The 9,221-nt window shown below is 41.9% G+C and overlaps 1 protein-coding gene across 3 annotated transcripts in view; it reads right to left on the bottom strand.

Annotated features, from left to right (window-relative positions):
• FAM210A (family with sequence similarity 210 member A) overlaps positions 1-7,069 on the bottom strand; it is a 35,185-nt gene extending 28,116 nt beyond the window's left edge. Inside the window, exon 1 of one of the 3 annotated variants that reach the window (XM_032875834.1) lies at positions 6,891-7,069. The gene's annotated coding sequence lies outside the window, so the exon portion shown is untranslated. Of the gene's footprint in view, positions 1-4,552; positions 4,577-6,818 lie in introns of those variants that run through there. The other 2 variants (XM_032875836.1, XM_032875837.1) reach the window with 2 other exon arrangements.
• Between the last annotated feature and the right edge of the window lie 2,152 nt (positions 7,070-9,221).

Genomic DNA, 9,221 nt, shown 5'->3' on the forward strand with positions numbered 1-9,221 from the left:
ACAAACTCGATACCTTCAATTTAATTTCTATTATATAACCCACCTCTTTCAACCTCCTTCAACTTATTCTGCTTTTGAGCTTTCTAATACAAGAATTGAGCAACATATACGAGCTGAGGCAATGATGGAGCCATTGTTAAATTCTTAATCTTCAGGAAAGGTTAAGTTATGCCCCCTAGTGAATTCCCAAGGAATCTCATTAATAATTCACTGATTTCCAGAGCAGTCTTAAATGTCAAATGTATCATCTGTAGAGAAAATCAATGATTTTTCCAAAATTACTACATAAATATATTCATTTACACAAAATGTTTATGTTTTTTTGTGTTTCCAGAGGATCTAAATTTCCTAAGGCAAGCCATAGTGATCTCTAATGGTAACATTGGTCCAGAATCGACACAGTCCCACCTCCAACCCCTTCTTTTCTGGGTCTGGCAGGTGTTATTACATTGTAGTAGGAAAAATGCAGGCTTTGCAGTCAGAAAGATCTGAGTTCCAGCCCTTTCCGGCATTATTTTATGTAGATTTCTCTTCATGCTTAAAGTGGGGTTAATTAAACTTTTATACTATAGTATTTATGATGATGAAATGAGAAAAAATATGTTCAGTATCTACCATTTAGTATGCTATAACAATAATTGGTTCTAGTTTTTCTTCTTTACCTTCTTATCTGCTGACCTGGCCAAACCAAGTTCATATTCTTCCTTCATCTAAATTTTTATCATTGTTCCACTTGGGTGACCCATGCAAAATCCCAGCTTCTTTAGCAATGCATTCCACCTTAAAGTCATCTAATACTTCTCCACAACTGAAATCCTGAAACTACTCTCTGCAGCCTCTTCTACTTATAGCCTTCACCGTTAGTCTCTGGACTCTAGTTCCACGGCCGCACTCCACCCTACCTTCCTTTTTCTTTCAAACCTAACAGCTCCTCCTGGTTTCATTCAGAAGTCTTTAACCAGCCTCAATTCTCCATGCATTACTTGGATTACTACTTTGTCCATCTGTAAATACCGGCCCACAAAATCTAATCTTGAGCTAGTCCAACTGTTTTTCCCACAATTTCATCCAGTAGCCGAGCACTAACAAAAATCACACAATTGAGTAATTAGTACCCAGCATACACTGAGGTATTACCTCATCTTATTTCAGAAAGGCTGTGAATGTTATGTGACAACCCACAGTGGTTCCAGATCCAATCAGCTTCCTCTCCCTAACCTTCCAATGACCATTCCACACCTTTCCCAACCACTTTAAACCTCTTATACTTTATTTTCATCCCATGATAAAATAAAAAAGATACATAAAATCCCATCTCTCCTATTTAAAACTCTCCCAATTTCTCTTAGAGTAAAAGCTTAAGTCCGTAATTACAATCATCTACAATACCTCAAATATCTCCTCCCTTTTCTTCTCTGAATGCATCATCTACTCTTTCTTTTTCTTACTCTGCTCCAGCAACACTGGCTCACCTTTGCAGCTCTTCCAACGTGTTAAAAAGGCCACTGTAAGAATACTGCACTAGCTGTTCCCTCTGCTTGGAAGAGTCTTTCACCAGATGTCTGCATGGCTAATTCTTTCACTTCCTATGAGTCTTCTTTCAAATGGCATCCATTCCATGAGGTACCCCTTGACTACACTATTTAAAATCACAATTCTACTTCCAATCCTTCCTTCCCAACATCCTAATCTTCCTTATGTTGCTCTATTTGTGTTGTTTTTTTTTTTTTCACAGCAGTTCTCTTCTAACATCCTATATAATTTACCTACTTATTGTGTTTACTACTTAGTGGTCCCACAAGACAGATGAACCTATATCCCCCTCTTCCCTTTAAAACTGAACCAAAGTTATTAGGGGTGAATTTTCTCAACTTCAGCCTTCCTAAAGTTACCTGTACCACACCTATTTCAGAATCCCTAAACTCCTTCCTCAGAAAAGCTCAATCCTCCACCTGTGTTCTAGATCTAACCTCTTCCTGTCTTTTCCAAGACTCTGCTCAACTACATTTTCCTTGTATTTCACTATTGCCATTCTCCTTCCTGTACTTCAACAGCCCTCTCCTCTGGCTTCTTACCTTCAGCATGTAAGACATACCATTAAGAAAATAGGTCTCTCTGTAATACCTGCCCAATTTCCTATTATCCTCACTGTATTTAAGGATTCGTAGTTCAGTGGCAGCAGTTTCTGCTGTAATTTCTGACCCAGAGAAGAGCAATCACAAAGATCTTCATGGATGCTAGGGCTCCCCTCATAAATTGACTTCTCACTGTCATGGTAAAAGGTATCTCCTCTACATTCTCCCACAGTGGGTGAGCTGGTCTTAAATGACAAATCCACTCCACCAGTCCAATCTCCCTAGGCCTTTGGATCCCTTCCTCTATAGTATACAAAGGCAGGTCTGGTACTTTAACTTCAGGAAGCATGGGTCACCTTTTGGTCCAAGCTTCAGCCAACTAACCAAACTGTCAGAAGCCTTTCCCGATCCCTCAAGCTGTAATAGTGAATCCAAAATCTTTGCTTAGTGGTTCCTATATCAAATTTGACCTGGTCCGACTTTATTTTCCTTCCACCATTATTCCACCTTTAATATCCAACCCCACAAAATTTCCCCAGATTTCTACAGATTAAAAAAAAAAAATCATGTGGTTTTTAGAGTGCAGCACTCCTCTTCATAGGACACATTTTGTAGCTTTCCTTTGAGGGCCTGCTAGGACTTGAGTCTAGCAGCAAAGAAGTGTAGTAGGGGTAGTTCTTAGGGAGAATGGGCTATGTCTTGAAAGGCAAGTAACTTCGGAAAGGCCATTACAGGTACTTCACACAAAGTAGGATTAAATTCTCAAAGAGGAGTGGAAGGGCTGCTTTTGCTGGCAAAGATAAGGGATTAAAACTTAGGGGTTCAGTACCCCATTCCGAATTTGAGGACTGCATTCCTTCTCAATCAATGTCCTCTTTCTAACAGCAGATACTCTGTTAGATGGGGAATTCATTTTGCACTGTAATTCAACCATTTTGCAGGATGGGGTTCTGGGTTTGGTTTTCAGCAATCTCAGCTCCGCATCTACAGAAGATGAGTTTCTTTAGGCCAGACATAAAAACTTTCCGGTTATTTTCACAGAGCTTAAGCTGGGAATCAGAAGACCTGAGCTCATCCTTTTCTTTCCCCTTTCTCCAGCATAGTTAGCAGCTAGCAGTTAGCGACCAGTCAGTCTCATTATACTTGGTAATTTGACAAAAATGTTTTAAGTCATCAAATATGTGATCATCCCATCAAGAACCATATCTTTTATAAATACTTGCATACAGATGACAATGTTCTGCCTTTTGCATATCTCTACTGCCACATCATATCATGGGCTATCAGTGCCCTTTTCACCACTGGAAATAGTCATTAATTAGTGCCCTTAAATCCAATTAGGGAACCAATTCCAAGAATACTAGAGACAATTCAGAAAACTCATCTTTAAGAATCTGTTCCTCTAGAATTACTCTTCAGCACCAAACTCTGAATCAGACAAGTTTCTCCAGAGATATAAAACCAACAGGAAATAATACACTATCTATCTGTTTTTAGGTTTATCTATATTTAGGTAAATGGATATTTATTTCTATGTATTAGGAATCTATTATTAGATTACTTATCTAAATAGACACAGGTTTTAAGGAATTGGCTCACAAAACCATGCGGGCCAGCAACTCTGAAATGTATAGGGCAGACTTGTAGGTTAAAAACTGGCAGAAATCAATGCGATAGGCTTGAGGAAGTATTTTTTCTTCTTGAGACACTTCAGTTTAAAAGTCAGGCCTTCCGGCACCTGGGTGGCTCAGTGGGTTAAAGCCTCTGCCTTCGCTCACGTCATGGTCCCAGGGTCCTGGGATCGAGCCCCGCATCAGGCTCCCTGCTCAGCGGGGAGCTTGCTTCCTCCTCTCTCCCTGCCTGCCTCCCTGCCTACTAGTGATCTCTGTCTGTCAAATAAATGAATAAAATCCTAAAAAAAAAAAAAAAAAAAAGTCAGACCTTCAATTGATTGGATGAGACCCACCCACATTATTGAGGGTAATTTCCTTGCTTAAAGCAGATGTTAACCACATCTTGTAATACCATCACAACACCTAGATTAGTGTTTGATTAAATAGCTACAGTAGTATAGCCTAGTCAAGTTGACATATAAAACTAAGCATCACACATAATAAAGTTAGATTTCTCAACTAAACCTCACTTTCAACCATACCAAAAACTTTTTGAACAAGAATATCTTATGTGCTCCAAAAAGGCAGTAAAATTCCAGTAGGACGACTTTGGTGAGTGGACTGGAAGAACGTCCTTCTTCCAAAACTGGAGAAACAAACCTTCCACAAACCACCTCTCTTCTACCACCAACAAAACCATTAGGCTTAGGAAGCTCTAAGATTGTATCTACTTTTATGTTTCAAAAATGTGATCTTCAACTGCACAACAGAAATCACACTTTTAAAATTACACTTCTGAGTGCTAGCACTTTGGAAACTAATGACTTAAAAAGAGGAATGGTATCTACTGAATCTGTTGCTTACCTTTACTTTAGAAAACTTGCAAGTTACTACTCCATTTTCTCACACTGACAAAAGTATAATCCAAACCAGGAGAATCAAAAGCATGCTGGGTAAATAATGAGCCAAATCAAAACAGTGCATAAAGAAATCTTATAAATGGACTGAAATAAATCCTGTTATTTCCTTAAAAAAAAAAAATTTTTTAAAACTTTTCTTGGCAATTCATTCATTCAGTAAGCACCCAGGTATGCCAGGCACTATTCAAGGCACTCATTGAACAAAATGATCCTTGCCTTGTTGGAACTCATACTATAGCAAGATAACATCTTTATCGAGTTATTTTCTCTCTGAACATAATACCAAGCATTAGGAAGTATCAATTAATTTTCTGAAAATGTATTAGGTGGGAGCCAACTTCCAGTTCTGAGGCTGGTCTTCCAGCAGGCACTATTTCTTTATTAGCATAGATTCTGTTCTCCGGAGCCAGCCTGCCTGGGTCCAAATCCTAGTTCACTACTTCCCAGCTGCTTGACTTTGGCCAAGTTACTTAACCCTCATCTATAAAATCATCATCATCATCATCATCATCATCATAGCAACTACCCCACTGGATTACATAAGAATTAAATAAGTTCAAATATGTAAAGCACAGTCTGGCACACAGAAGGTACCAAAATATTAGCTATTATTTTAATTCAATATTCAGAAAACTAGATATTACTCAAGTAATAATGGGGGCAAATAACATCAACAGTAATCTAAAAACAATTTTATCTGGCCCATTCACTCCTTCCATTACTACTACATTCAAGAGTTCTTCTATCTCAACTCACACTGCATGACTTTCAGTTTAGTCTGATAAAAATCCTAAGACGTGATCTCTCTATATCCCATGCATGACATTAATTCATGATGGAGTTTATATAAACACAGTTAAGAGGCTTTAAATCTAATAAAAAATTTTAAGAAGTCAAAAATTAGATTCATTTTTTTTTCCAAAATTACAACAGCAATTATCTCAATACTTCAGCATCAGAACCACCAAATACGTGCTATGTCATCGCTTAGTTCTATGGATGGTTATGTATACAGTACAATCTCTAGGACCTATACCTTTGCAGTGGTCCATATATATGAACTGAAATTAATTCTCAACACAGCTCATTGCATATAATAAAAAGTACAGGCACAGTCATCTGAAATTGATGGCTCATCCTCATTGTTAAAAATAGGCCTCATTCTTGGTCCAAAGTTTATAAAGGGTCAACAACCTCAGAAAGGTTAATGCCCACAATTTGGAAATGACTAGATGGTAAACCACAGGCTGCAAATGTTGCCATTCCTAACGCGAAGTCTCATTAATATAACTATCTCCTGACAAGTAGGTAGGCCAGTAAAACACGTTTGCAAAACTGCTTTAAATGGGATCAGTTCTGGTAAAGAATTCAAGGTGAACTGTAATCTAATCATGCCCCGTTTTTAAAACTGTCAATCTAATCACGCTGTTTTTACGCCATTAACGTGGAGAGGCGCTGAGACACAACAACGTTAAAATGTACACGCATCAATGACCTTAGTTTACAGATAACAGTTTTGACCCTACTTATCTCGGGATGAAAGACCTGAACTGTGGAGCTTTCGAGTTTCAGTACAGTAAGTGCCTTGGACTCTCTAGTGGAAATCTCAGGGGATGGACAAAGTGCATTTTCTCCCCCAACCATCCCGTACGAGAAAGTCCAGCCAACACAGAATAACAATACCGTAGGGTTTCTCACGAACAGGGATGGGCTGCCCCTCTCTCCAGAATCTGACAGATGCGAATGGCCTTGAAGGGAGGTATGGCAGAGATTTCCCAAGTATAGCAGTAAAGAAAGACCCGCCAGTCCCTAAGTAGTAAGATATTGCTCATTTTTAAAACAACTGCAAGGGCGGGGGCTCCCAGGTCCCCCATCAGCCATCTTCTGACGTAGGTAATAGCAGAGAGTGAAGGGTTACAAAGCAGAAAGCTGAAAAACAGTCCCCCAAACAGGATTTGCCGAACCACAGGCCTGCCAGAGAAGGGCGGGGGTGACCTCTTTCGGCCGCCAGGGGTGGTGGGCGGGCCAGTGTGGAGAACCCCCGCCCCGCGGACGGAATTACCAGCGTAGCCTAAGGAGTGTGGGGCGCGGGGCACGTGTCAGGTTCGCGCCCTAGTTCTTCTCCCCAACGTGCACCAGGGTTGAAGGTGCCCTCTGGACCCACCCCCCCAACCCTGCGCAGTTCCTTAGAGATCTTGGGCCCTGGCTACCTCTTAGGAGATTGAGGCCACCGCCGTTTCACGCCGCACAGGCCGAAAGACAGCTCTTCTAATGGCACTCACCAGAGTGACCTGATAAGCGTGGGTCAGGGTGCCGGAACTCCAGGGGCTCAGGCGAACGCTCGCTCCCCGCCCCTACCGCCGGCACCCTCCCGAGCCCTCCAGCCGCGCCCACTAACAACGTGCTTGCTACTGTCGGTGCGGCTCCGCGCGTCCCTCAGCAGGCCCCCGCGCGCGGCACGACGGGACTCGTAGTTCCGGCGCGAAGGTCGAGAGACCCTCCACTCGCAGCCGAGAGCGGAGTCACGTGACCATCCACTCCCCGGAAGTGGCGTAACAACACACGCGTGGCGCCGACCGCCGCTTCCGCAAACAGAATTGTAGATGGCTGTGTGGGTAAGTGTGGTGTCTGGAACTCTGGCCATTCTTCTTTGTCTTTAGTCCCTCCGTCGCCCTCGCGATGGAAGGGGCACGCCCAACTCCTGACATGGGCTCGCTTCGCGGTAGTCCTGTTCCTTCAGTACCGTTCGCTGGAGGTTTATTGTGCACCCAACCCGAAGCTAAGTGGGCAGTACTTGTGGGAGTCGGCGGGCTCTGTCGCTCATTCAGACCGAGCGAGCGTTGCACCCGAGAGCGGGTGCAGCCCTAAGAGCTTTCTCAGGCCGCACCTCGGCGGTGCAGAGAAGGCAGGCTGGGGGAGAGATTGTTGGATCCGAAGTAGCGTCTGTGTTGTCTTGAGCTGCGGATCGGAAATGTGAGCTGGAGATTTAGTAACAGCTAGGCCGCGCCAGTGACGGAAGAGGGTGATTTTGGCTGAATATTTCCCTTCTCGCCTCTGTTGCGTCCTCTTAGGTCTCCCGAGTGGACCCCCGTCTAGCTGACGGGTCAGAGTGTAAGGGTCATCCTGCTTGAGGTTAAGCCTCGGGGTCCTGAGGGCTCGGGCGTTCTCTGAGAAACTGAAATGATGGAGACGTGGCCTGCCTCAGAGGTGTGACTGTAAAGTCAGGTCGAAATGCCTATTTGGGTATTTAATGCATTTCCATCTCGTTGTCAGTTTAATCATTACCCTGAGCTCCTTCCTTGAGGATTCTGAGGGGCAGCTCAATTTAGTTTAGAGTTTATTCATTATTGCACTTTGATTCCGTTTTTAACCTTCTTACCCATTTCTGCGGTCCTTTAAAATTCTGTGTGGTTTATTCTGACCTAGACATTTGATAATTTGGTGGCCAGTATTACTACATAATCATTTTAAAAGGTTATACTGAAAATTACGTTTCTGGGTGTGTGTGTGTGTGTGTGTGTGTGTGTGTTTCCCTCTGATTCAGTTCTTCCTAGTTTGGCACGTCTTGGTATTTTGTTACCTACCCCTTGGGTAGTGAAAACTAATATCCCTTGAAACCCTTCCTGGTTTATAAGGACTTGTTATTACCCATTCTCTTAAGCAACTTCATTTCTTGTTCTATTTCTTCACTCAAAAGACTTTTCGCCCACCTTTTTTTAACTTTCAGGTTTTGAATTTGTTGAATCTCACCAGTTTTTGGACTTTTACTCTCCCTTCTCCGTTTGGTTGGAATAATACAGCCTAATGTTTTATTTCATTTTATTTTTTAAAAAAGATTTATTAATTTATTTGACAGACAGAGATCTCAGGTAGGTGGAGAGGCAGGCAGAGAGAGAGAGAGAGGAGGAAGCAGGCTCCCCGCTGTGCAGAGAGCCCGGTGCTGGGCTAGATCCCAGGATCCTGGGACCATGACCTGAGCTGAAGGCAGAGGCTTTAACCCACTGAGCCCCCCAGGCACCCCACAGCCTAACATTTTAAAAGTGGCATATAGATTGTAAGATTCTTGAAGACTAACCACATAGTGCCTTATTGAGATCCTCTGTAGTTGAAGTATAGTAGAATTGTCAAATGACCTAATAAGTTCCTGTTCCATAGTTTACTTATTTCTCTCTCCCTTCCATTTTACTCATAAGCCTATGAACATTTGAAGGAGACTTAATAGTCATTAAGTTGCAGACTGGGTTTTGAAACTTCTTGTCCAAAGCTATTTCTGCTGTCTTCACTTTCTAATTCTGGCACCCATTATGAAATAAGGATTTCAGAAGTTAACTGTAGGTTCCCAGACTTTTCCTGTTCTTGGTGCCCTTAGTCTCTGAATTTTTATTTTTTCAGTATCAGTAGGTCAAAAGAAATACCCACCAGTTCTGCTTAGTAAGTAGTTTAATCCAAAGAATTTAGTATTTATGTCTTAATAACTACTTAAAAAATAATACACACATTGAAAGGAAAAAATAATGTTTGTGTTTAATTTTTTGTTAACCATCAGTGCTTACTAACGGGATGTGTACACCTATTGGGTACTGCACAGTTTCTCAGGCTTTGAAATAAGATTT

This window comes from Lontra canadensis, unplaced genomic scaffold (genome assembly GCF_010015895.1).
Source record: "Lontra canadensis isolate GAN:19392208 unplaced genomic scaffold, GSC_riverotter_1.0 scaffold57, whole genome shotgun sequence".
Lineage (NCBI taxonomy): Eukaryota > Metazoa > Chordata > Mammalia > Carnivora > Mustelidae > Lontra > Lontra canadensis.